The sequence below is a fragment of the Myotis nattereri genome (assembly GCF_964212035.1).
Source record: "Myotis nattereri genome assembly, chromosome: 3".
NCBI classification, from domain to species: domain Eukaryota; kingdom Metazoa; phylum Chordata; class Mammalia; order Chiroptera; family Vespertilionidae; genus Myotis; species Myotis nattereri.
The window spans coordinates 145,349,165-145,363,765 of NC_138077.1; the positions used below are offsets into that span (position 1 = coordinate 145,349,165).

A 14,601-nucleotide genomic window follows, 5' to 3' on the forward strand; every position below is an offset into this window, starting at 1 on the left:
ACCTGCTTTCAGCGAGGCCTGGATCTTAGAGCTGGAGTTATACAGTGTTTCGATTACAGAACCGAAACAAACCAGATACCTTCTTTCAGCAGCAGAAGCCTCAGAGCTGGAGCCAGAGCTAAAGCTGGCCCAGAATAAAAAAAAAGAAAAGAAAAAAAAGAGCAGTTGGGAGCTTCAGTCGGCCTGAAAACAGCCCTCAGCCCCTCACCCAGACTGGCCAGGCACCCCAGTGGGGACCCCCACCCTGAAGGGTGTGTGACCAGCTGCAAACAGCCATCATCCCCTCACCCAGGCTGGCCAGGCACCCCAGTGGGGACCCCCACCCTGATCCAGGACACCCTTCAGGGCAAACCAGCCAGCCCCACCCATGCACCAGGCCTCTATCCTATATAGTAAAAGGGTAATATGCCTCCCAGCACCGGGATCAGCAGAGCCGAGAGGCCTCCCAGCACCGGGATCAGCATGACAGGGGGCAGCGCCCAAACCCCCTGATCGCCCTGTGGCTCTGTGTGTGACAGGGGGCAGGCCCACAACCTCCCTAACTGCCCTGCTCTGTTCGTGACAGGGGAAGGCGCCCCAACCCCCTGATCAGCCCTGCTCTGTGCCTGATAGGGGGGAGCTCCCAAACCTCCTGATCGCCCTGCAGCTCTGTGTGTGACAGGGGGCGGGGCCACAACTCCCCTATCGGCCCTACTCTGTGAGTGACAGGGGGGAGCTCCCCAACCTCCTGATGGGCCCTGCTCTGTGCGTGACATGGGGGAGCTCCCCAACCCCCTGATGGGCCCTGCTCTGTGCGTGACGGGGGAGCTCCCCAACCCCCTGATCGACCCTGCTCTGTGCATGACGGGGCAGCGCCCCAACCCCCTGATTGGCCCTGCTTTGTGCGTGACGGGGTGGCGCCGCAACCTCCCCATCAACCCTGCCTTGAGAGTGACAGGGGACGGTGCCCCAAACCCCCAATCGGCCCTACCCTGAGCGTGACTGAGGGTGGCATCGCAACCTCCCAATCCGCCCTGCTCTGTGCATAACAGGGGGCGGCGCCCCAACTCCTCAATCGGCCCTGCTCTGAGCCCGACCAGGGGCTGCACCTAGGGATTAGGCCTGCCCTCTGCCACCCGGGAGCAGGCCTAAGCCAGCAGGTCGTTATCTCCCGAGGGGTCCCAGACTGCGAGAGGGCACAGGCCAGGCTGAGGGGCCCCCCTCCCCCACGAGTGCACAAATTTTTGTGCACCGGGCCTCTAGTATATAATAAAACCCTAATATGCAAATCAACCAAACAACAGAACGACCAGTTGCTATGACACACACTGACCACCAGGGGGTAGATGCTCAATGCAGGAACTGCCCCCTGGTGGTCAGTGCGTTCCCACAGGGGGAGCACCGCTCAGCCAGAAGTTGGTGATGGGAGCCTCTCCCACATCCACTGCAGGCAGGCGGTAAGGAGTGAGGGGTCCTGGACTGCAAGAGGGTGCAGGCCAGGCTGAGGGACCCCCCCTCTAGTTTTATTGTTAGGCCTATAACCTATAGAAATGTAACATAATTGACAATAAAAGCATAAAGGAGGTAGTGGAAACGAAATTATATTAAAGAAATGACACCAGCTGGTAACTCCAACCCATAGGAAAAAATGAAGGAAACAAAAGTGTTAAATAAGAAAGTAAATGTAAGTGAAGTGAGTATGTCACTTCAAGGAAATAATCTGCCATATACTCAAGTTACTCATTGTTAAATTAAAAATAAGGCATGTTACAGAGCAGTATGCAAAGTATACATAATTTTGAGGTCAAACACTTTTATTAGATAAACTAAAAATCCATAGAATAGCTAAGTCAAATTTTAAAAGGAAGAACAAAAAGAAGACCTGCCCTACCAGACACTGTGACATATTCCAGAGAAAAACAGTTCCTGAAAAAAGGGAACAGACAATAAAACCAATGCAACAGAATAAGTATCTCCAAAACAGATTCATTTAGCCCTGGCCGGGTACCCTCCTGAGTTGGTTAGAGCATCATCCCAGTATGGCAAAGTTGTGGGTATGATCCCCAATTAGAGCACACATAAGAATCCATCAATGAATGCATAAATAAGTGGGTTAACAAATCAATATCGATGTGTCTCCCACTGCCCCCTCCCCCTTCCCCTCTCCCTCCAATTAAAAAAAAAAACACCACAGTTTCATCTATGGTAAGTTGATAAATGATGAAATTGATATCACAAATCAGTACAGAAAGGATGTATTATTTAGTAAATGGTATTTGGGAAACTGGATAACTAAATAAAGAAGAAACTGTATCCCTAATTTACAATACACACATACACACACAAAAAAACTCCAGATGGATTAAAGGCATAAAAGTAAAATGTAAAACCTGAAATCTATCTTGAAAATGTAGAATACTGTTATGATCTTGGAAGTGGAGCACACATTCAACATGGAAATAGGTTGCAAATGTGTTGATGAAAACAGAAGCAGAACAAACTTTATAGCACAACTAGAGGCCCGGTACATGAAATTCATGCACGGAAGGGGGGCTCCCTCAGCCCAGCCTGCACCCATTCCAATCAGGGACCCCTCTCACAATCTGGGACCGCTGGCTCCTAACCACTCACCTGCCTGCCTGCCTGCCTGACCCTAACTGCCTCTCCCTGCCTACCTGATCATCCCTAACTGCCCTCCCGAGCCGCCTGATCTCACCCCCAACTGCTCTCCCCTGCTGGCCTGATCTCACCCCCAACTGCCTCTGCCAGCCTGATCTCACCCCCAACTGTCCTCCTCCCTTGCCGGCCTGATCTCGCCTCCAACTGCCCTCCCCTGCCAGCCTGGTTGCTCCCAACTTCCCTCCCCAGCCAGCCTGATCTTGCCCCCAACGGCCTTCCCCTGCCGGCCTGATCTCGCCCCTAACTGCTCTCCCCTGCTGGCCTGATCACCCCTAACTGCCCTCCCCTGCAGGCCTGATCTTGCCCCCCAGCTGCCCTTCTCTGCCAGCCAATTTGGTTCTGATTGGTCAGTTTCTATGCCAGTCAGCGTCAAAAGCTCCATCTCCTAGGCAGCCATTGGCTCCTCACAGTTGACCCAGATTTGGTTCTGACTGGTCAGTTTCTATGCCAGTCAGTGTCAAAAGCTCTGCCTCCTAGGAAGCCACTGGCTCCTCACAGTCGACCCAGATTTTGTTCTGATTAGTCAGTTTCTATGCCAATCAGCATCTCTGGGCCTATCAACGGGGCCTGATCAGAAAGGCAGGGCTGATAAGCAGCCCCATGAAGGCCTGGAGAGAAATGGAGGCTTGGCTGTTGGGCAGGCCAGGAGAGAAAGAGAGGCAAGTTCTGATCAACGGCTGCCTCAGAGTCTACGGATCAGACCCTGCCTCTCTCTCTCTGCAGGCCTCTCTCCGGGCCTGGTCTGCAGCCCCCTAGGCAGTCAGTGCTGGGTCACCAGGGCAGCCCAGCACTGACTTCCGGTCTGTTCCAGACCGTCTGGTCGAGCCTTTGGTCGTAATTGGTTGTTACGACCCTGGCTCTTTATTATATAGATTATCATGTAGGCAAACTGAAAACATGCATATATAACCCCATATATTTTACAAGGACATACAAGATGCATGATAATACCTTCAACTGAGTTTTTAAGAAGTTTACAATGTAAAATCATGTTGTATTTAGTGACATACTTTATTAAATTACCACCTTCACCAAATAATCCCCAAGTCAAGAGCAACAGTTTCTTTCGTTTGGTTTGGGGTGGGGGTAGAGTCGTTGTAATGAAGTGCACAGAACAGTGAGAGCTGCAAGTCTTATGGGCAGGACTCAGATCCTGCTGCGAACCTCTGCCCTCTGCACCAATGGATGATCTTACACTGGCTAAATACAAGGTACAAGGTGATGAGGGAACAAGTGTCTTACCTCTGTTAGTTGATTGCGTCTTTAGTAAAAACAACTCAGCTACTAAATTGCCTATTTTTTCTTTACACCACAATCCTAATTAGAAACTTGGTATTTTATAGGAACTGTCTAATAAGATAAAAATTACATATATGAATTAATGTGAATACAGTATCTGTGCTCTTGTGTCTTCAAGTATTTTAAGTTATAATTAACTGTCTCCCTGACTATCAAGTTAACATGTAGAAGTTTCTGTTAAAGCTATTTACAGAAAAGGGTGGAAACTCTTGTCAACTGGCACTGTCCTTGATTGCTATATTTTAAATTAATTCCCTTTGAACCCAATTAAAGTGTATTTTATGAGTAAAAAATAAATATATTCAAGTGGATATGTTAAGATGATTAGTAGATTAAAGCAGGGAATCTGAGGACTGGGGAAAAATGGACATATCCTGATCATAGACTTGGGATGATGTACATTTTTTCCAATGTTTCTAAGATCTGGTTCAATATAGCCACTCTTCATAGCACACAATACAGGTGACAGAGTAGCAAGAGTATCAGAATAGCAAGTCAAATCTGCTTTTACTATTTGACAACACACACATACAGACTTTTTCTATCTATACTGCTATTATCATTAAAGAAGTATTTTCTTCGTCACTCCTACTGATATCCATTGGAAGACATTGCCTAGACAAAGAAATTCTTCCTTCTTGGTTGACCACTCCACAATAAATATGACTCTGACTCAAGAACTTGAGAATTGGATGCATTATTCAAATAGTGTGGCTTTTTTTTTCTTCCCTAGCCATTCCCCAATTTACTCCTCAAGCTAACTAAGAAATAAGCTATCTGAATATTACTTGTGAGACCATGGATAGTTTATTTCATCTGTTTGAGATAATCTCTGAGGACTACTATCAGGCTAATATTTAAAAACATGAGTTAAGGATTTGACATACTATAATTTCTCAGTAAGACGGGAAAAACTATCAAGAAATTGAACTCACTTTCAAGTTATTTTTCCTTCGCAATAGTCCAGGTCCTATCTTTAGGGCCCAAGATTTTTGGTAAGACAGATTCAGCTACATCTTCCTTCTTCTTCTTTTTTTTAAATATATTTTTATTGATTTCAGAGAGAAAGGGAGGAGAGATAGATAAAAGCATCAATGATGAGAAAGAATCACTGATCAGCTGCCTCCTGCAATCCCCACTGGAGATGGAGCCAGCAACGCAGGCAGGTGACTTGACCAAGAATCGAACCCATGACTTCCTGATTCATAGGTCGATGCTCAACCACTGAGCAACACCGGCCTGGGCAGATCTTCCTTCTTAAACACATTTCGTACTGCATAGAAATCTCTAAGACATACGCCAGGGACCGCACGTTTTGGGGCAAACTGCACATTATTTAAATCATCATAACTACAGATCATAATGCACTTTAGGTGTTGTTTTTCAATAATTATAACATTTTTATTTACAAAAACAAACAATTAAAGTTCCCAGTACTTTAACATATGGTACCTTGTAAAACATTTTCCTCTATGAAGAGGGACCAAACAAAATTTACATAAGTATCTAGATTCGCTCCTTTTTCAATGGGCGGCACAAACTCTGCAGGCTCTCATAGGAAATTTTTTCTTTCCACTCGCTGGAATACATGTAGGTTCATGCTGCTTCATATCACCTGACAACCTTTTGGGTGGATCTTTACGAGGTGCTCTCCTTGCACCCCCAGAGAAAGGGCTGGACAGATTTTCTCTGGTTCCGGAGAGCCTTCATTATTGTCATCTGTTATCCAGTCTCTCGCCATCAATAGCAGAAACTGTTTATACTTCATTTTTGCCTGTGGATTGAGGACGTTGTACACTCTAAATGAATTGAAAAGTCCACAGTTTATAAGGTACAGCACTACTTTTTTTGTCCATTTTATCGTTTTCCTTAGAATGGAACAACACGAAAGGAAGTGTATCAGTTTCGTTGGTTTCCTTCCTTTTTCTGAGAGAGGGTATTTCTAAAAGCACCAGGAAGTTGAAGACGAAGACTATTCCAATGACCAAAATACAATGTAACTGCAATGCTTTATGGGTTCGTGCAATTATACAGTTTTTCGTAGACTGACCTGCACGGTTTCCACCAATGAGATCGCTTCATTCGATGTGGACAAGACAGTGTTTTGACATCTAAGGTCCGTAACAGATGGCGCATGAAAAACGAGAAAACTCGTGAGGGGTCCTTAACAGATGGCGCGCGAAACACGACAAAGCTCATGAGCGGTAGGAAAGGTGTTAAGACTCCTTTCCCTGATTCAGGTCCACCCACCATGTTCAGGTTAGAAGTTCTCTTGGTTTGCTATAGTTCTCCCATCATTATACTTCTCACACTATGCTCTACTTGTCTACTTTCTTGTCTTTATCTATTCCCCACCCTTTAAATAGTTTGTACTCAGAGAGGAAAAGACTGTCCCACTTTCTTTATCATTACTTTCCCAGTACGTAGCACTATGCCCAGAATGGAGTAGGAACACAATAATCAATGAATAACTAGCACTTAATTTAATTAAAGGCAGAAACTAAGAGCCAAATTCTACTACTTCAACATAGCACCTACTTCCCTAGTAGGAACTTTCATCCCTCTATTATGCTGCTGAGGGGTTTCCTCATCTTCTCTGACAACCCCAATTAGCCATTAAAGATCTACCACAAGCCCATCTCTAGTATACCTGCCACTACTCTTGAACTCACAAAATATAATTTGACAGTAAAAGGAGGAAAGGATGGAAAATCTACTCCCACACACAATGGAGCACTCCTCTCACTTTGACTTAACCCAATCCACAAAGTCAAAGGACTATGCAATAGCAAATTAAGACCAGCACTACTAAGAGAGAAAGGGAACAAAACCTATTCTGCTACTATCCAAATCCTCCAAGCATCAGAGGTCCTAACCTCATCTCTTAAAACACAAAAACTACCATCTTTCCCAGAAATTCTTCCCTTTCCGGGGAAAAGCAGCACATGTGTGGGTGTGAAGGATATAGTGTACACTAACAATGGTGCCACTTTTGGTGGGACCTTTCATATGTCCACATTTATAAGGCCAGAGATTAAAAATGGCAGCAGAGTGAGTGGATACTGCATGGACATGCTCACAGAAACAAACTGGAATTACAACTAAAATACAGAAAAACCTCCTGATTAATCAACGGAAAACTTGCTGGAGAGAACCTTGATACCCGAGGACCAAAAGTGGAGACCACATAGACTGGTAGGACGGGCAGAGGTGCGAAAAGGGCTGGCTGGGCGCCCACGGACAGCAATTGAAGTTTAAGAAAGGCATCTCAGCTGTGGGGGGTTGCCACTGAGAACTCAGGGGTCTAATCATCAAGTTGAGCCTCCCAGCAGAGAGCACCAGAACTGAGAAAGGTACCCACATAACACCTGTGAAAAGCAGCAGGGTTGCTGCCTGCCAGGGAGCGACAGCTGGAAATTCAGACACCCTCTTAAAAGGGCCAAAATTCCCTGTGGAGCCACCCACCTTGTGCTCCAGCAGAGGGAAGCCAGTGTGGACAGGAGCTTTGTGAGCGGAAGCCAGGATTGGGGACTCAGGGGTTAGAGCTCAGAAGGCAGAATAGAAAACCCGGATAGTATTTATGGACTCTCCTATGTTGAGTCATTCCCTCATGCAGTGGAGGACATCTTTCCCACACAGACATTTGCCTTGCCTGGGGGAAGACAGTGGACCCACACCAAGCATGTCAAACTCACAGCCAGAAGGCCGCATGCAGCCCACAATGAGTATTTTTGTGGCCCAACCAATATAAAAGTATGTAAGAAACGTTTTAATAAAAATTTTGTAACTTAATTTTTACAATATCCTATTATACATAACTAGTAGCCCGGTGCACGAAATTTGTGCACTGGGGTGGGGGTGGGGGGCCCTCAGTCTGGCCTTCACCCTCTCCAATCTGAGACCCCTCAGGGAATGTCCAACTACCTGTTTGTGCCCACACTTTTAACAGATAACAGCTCCATTGTTGTTTCTTTCTTATGCTTAAAACCATTGGAATTAGTAGGTATTCAAAGTGTGTATACATTTTGGGGGGACACCCTGTATTATCTCTAGTCAGCGGTGAAAGAAACCAACAGCAGATTTGGAACCCCCAGACAGGGAACCTCGCTCACTCCCCATGTCTCCCCACTTCACTTTCCACCTTCGTGGGCAGCAGGTGAATCAACGTTTTCTCTCATTAATTTGGAAAAGCACATCCTGTCACCCGCTGCCTGGCAGGAGTGCGCTAGGCCCCAAGCAAGCGAGGCTCAGTCAGGGCAGCCTTCGCTCATGGGTGCTGGCACCCAAAGTGCACATTCCTCCTCTACAGTCGCCCCGACTATCCCACTGTTTCACTGAGAGGACAGAATTCCTCTCCACCTCTGGGTTCTTGATCTTGAACGCTGACCGAAGGCACCTCAGTGAGGGCCGTCCGCGCCCACCAGGTGTGTCTGTCTGCATCTGCTCCCGCCTCAGCACCTGCATTAACCCCCTAGAGGTTATCTCTTGCTGCACTGGCCTCCGTGGGAACAGGGCATCACCACTCCGCCCTCTCACTGTCATCTCACAGGCTCCCACCCTCAGCACCCAGAACACCCTGACACTCTCCAAAGGACGTGAGCACATCAGAGGGGGCCTGTGCACATCCTGTGGGGGTGTTAGGCATGCCGGGTTGATGGAAGTGCGGTGGAGAGGCGGGGGGGAACTTGTGCACGCCTTGGTTTGCAACTGTTGCAGGCGCGGGAGGGTGACAGTGTGCTAGAGGATGTTCGCACGCCAGGGGGGTATGTGCACACCGGAGGCCTCTGGCTTTGCAGATCCGCAAACCCCCGTGATGCGGCCAGGAGGACGTCAGTCTGGCCCACCATGGTGGCTGTCCCTGCGATCCTACACCTTCTGGGCCAGGAGGCGGATCTTGCGCAGCCACTCCTGGGCGCTGATGGCCTGCAGGCGCTACTTCAGCTCAGCCTGCAGGCTCCGCTTGGCGCGCTCACAGCTGTCACCACCGCCATGTGGGGAGTACAGGCCACCCTCCGCTGGCCTGCCTCCCCTGTCCAGAGGTTCTCTGCACTGCTCACCTGCCCAGAGTGACTGGGGCTAGGTGGAAGCCAGGCGTCCTGCCCTGCCCAACCCTGACCGATCTGCCCCTGTGCGAGCTGCCACCCCGCCGGGAAGGGTCACGGATCCGGGTCCCAGGACCGCAGACAGCCTCAAGCACTGCCCCCCTCCCGGCAGGGTCACGGATTCGGGTCCCGGGACCACGGACAGCCTCAAGCGCTGCCCCCCGCCCGGCAGGGTCACGGATCCGGTCCTGGACCGCAGACAGCCTTGCCCGCTGCCGCCAGCCTTCAGTATGCAAATTAGCCACCATCCTGCTGCTTCAGGGTGGGGGTCCCCACTGGGGTGCCTGGCCAGTCTGGGTGAGGGACTGAGGGCCATTTTTAGGCTGCCCGCACCCCCTTCAGGTTGGGGGTCCCCACTGGGGTGCCTGGCCAGCCTGGATGAGGGGATGATGGCTGTTTGCAGCTGGTCACACACCCTTCAGGGTGGGGGTCCCCACTGGGGTGCCTGGCCAGTCTGGGTGAGGGCCGTTTTCAGGCTGGCGGGCGACTGAAGCTTCCAACTTCTCCTTTTTTTCTTTTTTTTTTTATTCTGGGATTTATTTACCTTCTATGGCTGTCACTGGAGCTGAGAGCCGGCTTTAGCTCTGAGACCTCGGCCGCTGAAAGCAGGGATCTGGGTTTGTTTGGGTTCTATCATTGAAACACTGTTGCGATCCTGCTGGCTGAAGCCCGGCTGGCTGAAAGCAAGTTTCTGGGGATTAACTTCTATAATTGCAACATTGTTTCTTAGAGGCCGGCAGCGGCAGGCGGGGAACCTTGGCTTCCTCCTTCAGGGGAGCAAGCAAGCCTCCTGTTCACTTCAGCTGCCTGGCTGCCGGCCGCCTTCTTGCTTGGCAGTTAATTTGCATATCGCCCTGATTAGCCAATGGGAAGCGTGTCGGAGCTATGATTAATTACCATGTTTGTCTATTATTATATAGGATTATTAATAACGAAGTTCACTAATGACTGATTACTATAATTGTGTTGCACTCATTTCCCTTACACGCCTTATGCACAGGCGCACCATTTCTCTCCACTAATACTAGCAGTGAATATTTTAGCAGCCAATTGCCACGTCATTAGTCTTGGACTGACTTGTTTGTTGTGCGCAACAGGAAATATTTTGCTTTCAGAGAATAAGAAAAATAGGTTTATTTGCATTATGCTTATTAATTTGTGCAGTTATTCAGTGTCTGGTAAGTTAATGTTCAAGAAAAAATATTAATTTTTATTAAAACATATTATTTATGTTAATGATTATTCATTTATTTTAGCCCTTTGTATTCAGCATGTTATCTATTGACATAAACCTATGTTTCTATGAAAATTGAAGCTTTTGGTGTTTTGCAGCCCATATAAACTTAAACCTTGTTTATTTGGCCCATGCTAGCCTTTGAGTTTGACATACTTGACCCACACTATTGGAAAACACCTTGCCCTGAGGCCACTTAAGAGACTATAAATAATTAACCTCCAAGCAGAAGCAACTGCCACACCCTGCTGGAAAAAAACCTCTCCCCATGCCTGAGGATGATTGCCTGGGGTAATTCAAGAGGAATCCTATCAGTCTATAGGCAGAGGTCATCTCTGGAGGCTTTGAGTGTTTGCCTGATCTAATATGTCAGAAACAGCATTTGACACTGTCCTGCAGTAGAGATTAAGAGGCATAGAGGATGTACCTAATACATAGTCAGTCACAAACCCAAACAAGCAGCCAAAATGAAGAGACAAATAAACAACCCCCAAATGAAAGAACAAGCGAATTCTCCATAAGAAGAGAAAAATGAAGCAGAGATAAGAAATTTATCTAAAACATAGTTCACAGTAATGATGGTAAAGATGCTCAATGGCATGAGAAAAGATATAGTAACTATGAAAACAGAAATAATGACATAGCACAAATAAAGAACACATTAGAAGGAATACACAGCAGATTAGCAGAAGCTGAGGGTCAAATAAGTGAATTAGAAGACAGGGTTGAAAAAAATCACTCAATCAGAGAACTAGAAAGAAAAAACAGTTAAAAAACAGGAGGACACTTCTTCACAGCAGGTGCTGGGCTGCCACCTTACATGGCGGGAGTAAGACGAGAAGGAGCATGAGACGGGAAGGGTTCCCTGCCACTCTCCTTGGGTCCCAAAGAGGGCCAGCTGGCCGGGCTTTGGGGCCTGTGCCCTGAGGCGGGGAGCGCGAGTGCAATGATGAGGGACCCGTCCCCTGGGCTGGGGACACGCCGAATGTGACCACTTTCCTCTCCCTAACCCGGCTTTGGGAGGAGGAGTGGGCCAGATGCTGCCACTAGATGGGTCACGGACATGGAGACGGCCTGGCTTCTTCAGGTTTAAGTATTGTGTAAGTTGCATCAATGAAGCACATACAGGGGGCCTAGAAGACGATCAGCAACGGTTTTGGATTCAAAGACGCAATGTCTGATGGCCCCACCTGCATTTCCCAATATTTCAGCAGTTTGGCTATCAGCGCCAAGCATCAGATAACGGCAAACTTATGGACTCTTCTAAGACAAGCAATACTATTCCGTGTTTTCTTGCCAAACAAGCAAAGAACAGTGGTCAGTGTATGAAATGGAATGAGTTTGCATGACTGCCTTATGAAAAGCACTCAAGGTGAGGGGCCTACAACTGGAGTGCTGTGCAGCATTCAGATTTCTCCACGAACACAAAGGTAAAAAAGCACAAAAACTGATGCTGCCTCCTTGATTGCAGAAGAACTTGAAGTAGACTTGATGGATCACGTTCCTCTCACAACACACAACTTTGCTCGGAAGACCTTCCTGTGAAGCTTGCCTTCTGTGACATGTGTCAGAAGTTCCTACTAAATGGATTTCGATGTCAGACTTGTGGCTACAAATTTCACGAGCATTGTAGCACTAAAGTACCTACTATGTGTGTGGACTAGAGTAATGTCAGACAACTCTTACTGTTTCCAAATTCCACTATCACCGTTAGTCCCAGCACTACCTTCTGACAATGCACAGGATGCGAGAGTCTGCTTTCCAGATGCCTGCTAGTTCCCAGGACAGATACTCCACACCCCATGCCTTTATATTCAACACCTCCAACCCCTCCTCTGAAGGTTCCCTTTCCCAGAAGCAGAGGTCAACATCCACACCTAATGTTCACATGGTCAGCATTACACAGGATGATTGAGGATGCAATCTGAAGTCACAGTGAACCAGCCTCACCTTCAGCCTTGTCTAGCAGCCCCAACAATCTGAGCCCAACGGGCTGGTCACAGCCCAAAACCCCTATGCCGGCACAGAGAGAGCAGGCACCAGGATCTGGGTCCCTGGAGAAAACAAAATTAGGCCTCGTGGACAGAGAGATTCAAGTTATTACTGGGAAAAAGAAGCCAGTGAAGTGATGCTCTCCACTCAGACTGGGTCAGGCTCCTTTGGAACTGTTTTTAAGGACAAGTGGCATAGAGACGTTGCAGTAAAGATCCTAAAGGTTGTTGACCCCACGCCAGAGCAGTTTCAGGCCTTCAGGAATGAGGTGGCTGTCTTGCGCAAAACACAACACATGTACATCCTGCTCTTTATGGGTATATGACGAAGGACAACCTGGCGATTGTGACCCAATGATGTGAGGGCAACAACCTCTACAAACACCTGCATGTCTAAGAGACCAACTTCCAGATGTTCCAGCTGATTGACATTGCCCATCAGACGGCTCAGAGAATGGACTACTTGCAATGTAAAATACATCATCCACAGAGACATGAAATCCAACAATATATTTCTCCATGAAGGCCTGACAGTGAAAATTGGAGATTCTGGTTTGGCAACGGTGAAGTTGCGCTGGAGTGGTTCTCAGCAGGTTGAACAATCCACTGGCTCTATCTTGTAGATGGCCCCAGAGATGATCCGAATGCAGGCTAATAACCCATTCAGCTTAGTCTGACGTCCACTCCTATGGCATTGTGCTGTATGAGCTCATGACAGGGGAGCTACCTTACTCCCACATCAACAATCAAAATAGATCCTCTTCATGGTGGGCCAAGGGAATGCCTCCCCAGACCTTAGTAAACTATACAAGAACTGCCCTGAAGCAATGAAGAGGCTTGTAGCTGACTGTGTCAAGAAAGTTAAGGAAGAGAGGTCTTTTTTCCCCCAGATCCTGTCTTCCATTGAGCTGCTCCAACACTCTCTACCGAAAATCAACCGGAGCGCTTCTGAGCCATCCCTGAATCAGGCAGCCCACACCGAGGATATCAATGCCTGCACACTGACCACGTCCCCTAGACCAGGCGTCACCAACCAGTGGTCTGCGGACCACTGGTGTTCCGTAAGGTCTGAAAGATTGGCAACTGCTGGTTTAAGGAAACCTTTAGAGCAGCGGTCGCCAACCGGTGGTCCGGGGACCACTGGTGGTCCGTGAGGTCCGAAAGATTGGCGAATGCTGCCTAGACTGCCTGTCTTCTAGCTGAATTTGCACCTATACTCAGGCCATCGGGGAGGAAGAGATGACAGATGACATGGAGAGACAGAAGGCACCATCTTTCTGCTCCCTTTCTATAGGAGCAGAGAGCTTGTTTTCAGAGAAGCTGCCGCTAAGGACCTTCTACTCAAAGGGCCTTACTTCATGTTACCTTCTTTTCTGCCCTTTCTGGTCCTGGGAGAAGGAAGCCATTTACAATGCTGGTTTATCCTGCTCCCTACCTGCATCCTCCATGCTCATGAGCTGAGCCTTCTCTAGATTCACCAGTGGCTGCTGATGGCAAAATATGATCTGGGAACCCGGCCACTGGTTAGACAAGTATTTTTAGGGCATGAAAAGCACTTGGAGGGAAAATGAAGGTAGGCAAACCAGCCATGATGGGGGGACACGGGGATTTTGAGAATCAGCTCCTATGAGGAATGCTTATCACAGGAAGGACTTTTTCTTCAGAGATAGTGGTGAGTAGTGTGGCACCAAACAGGTAGTTCTGCACATAACAGCACCAAATAGCCCAGGACTGTCAAGACCATGGCCGCCTAAAGGAGTGCTTTGGTACTTTAGAACTATGGAGTTTGGGGAACCTTCCTTTTTTTATGGAGTTCTCCAGTGCACTGGGATCGTTTTCCAGAAGAGGTGCCCGGCCTACCCTTCGAAGTCTCAGCTCTGTCAGGGAGCAGTCTTCCATCATGCTGAATTTTGTCTTCTAGGAGTTGCCCCTATGGGGTGGGGCCATCGACCAGCCTTGTCTCTCAACAGTCATGTCATTTGAGAGGAAACCAGGAATACAAGTTTTCTTGATTTGGTTTTTAATTTTGTTTTTATTGCGCCTGACAAAATACAGTTATCTGATGGTTCCTCAATTATGTTATTTTGATAAAAATAAATTAAATGTAAAAAACAAAAACAAACCAACAACACACACACAAAAACAGGAGGATAACTTAAGGGAGCAGTGGGACTACAGAAACAACAATATTTGAATAGCAGGTGTGCCAGATGAGGTAGAAAGGGAGAAAGGGAGAAAGGGATAGAGAATGTGTTTGAAGAAATAATGGCAAAAAAAAAAGAAAGAAAGAAAGAAAGAAAGAAAGAAAGAAAGAAAG

At 47.6% G+C, this 14,601-nt stretch overlaps 1 protein-coding gene and 1 pseudogene across 2 annotated transcripts in view; one reads left to right on the forward strand and one right to left on the reverse strand.

Moving 5' to 3' along the window:
- The window catches only part of MTF2 (metal response element binding transcription factor 2), a 73,514-nt gene that overhangs the window by 36,067 nt on the left and 22,846 nt on the right, over positions 1–14,601 (reverse strand). The gene's annotated exons all lie outside the window — the stretch shown is intronic.
- On the forward strand, positions 11,407–13,745 carry LOC308516916 (RAF proto-oncogene serine/threonine-protein kinase-like; annotated as a pseudogene). The gene is made up of 2 exons: positions 11,407–13,345; positions 13,506–13,745. The product of its transcript is annotated as an RAF proto-oncogene serine/threonine-protein kinase-like (transcript).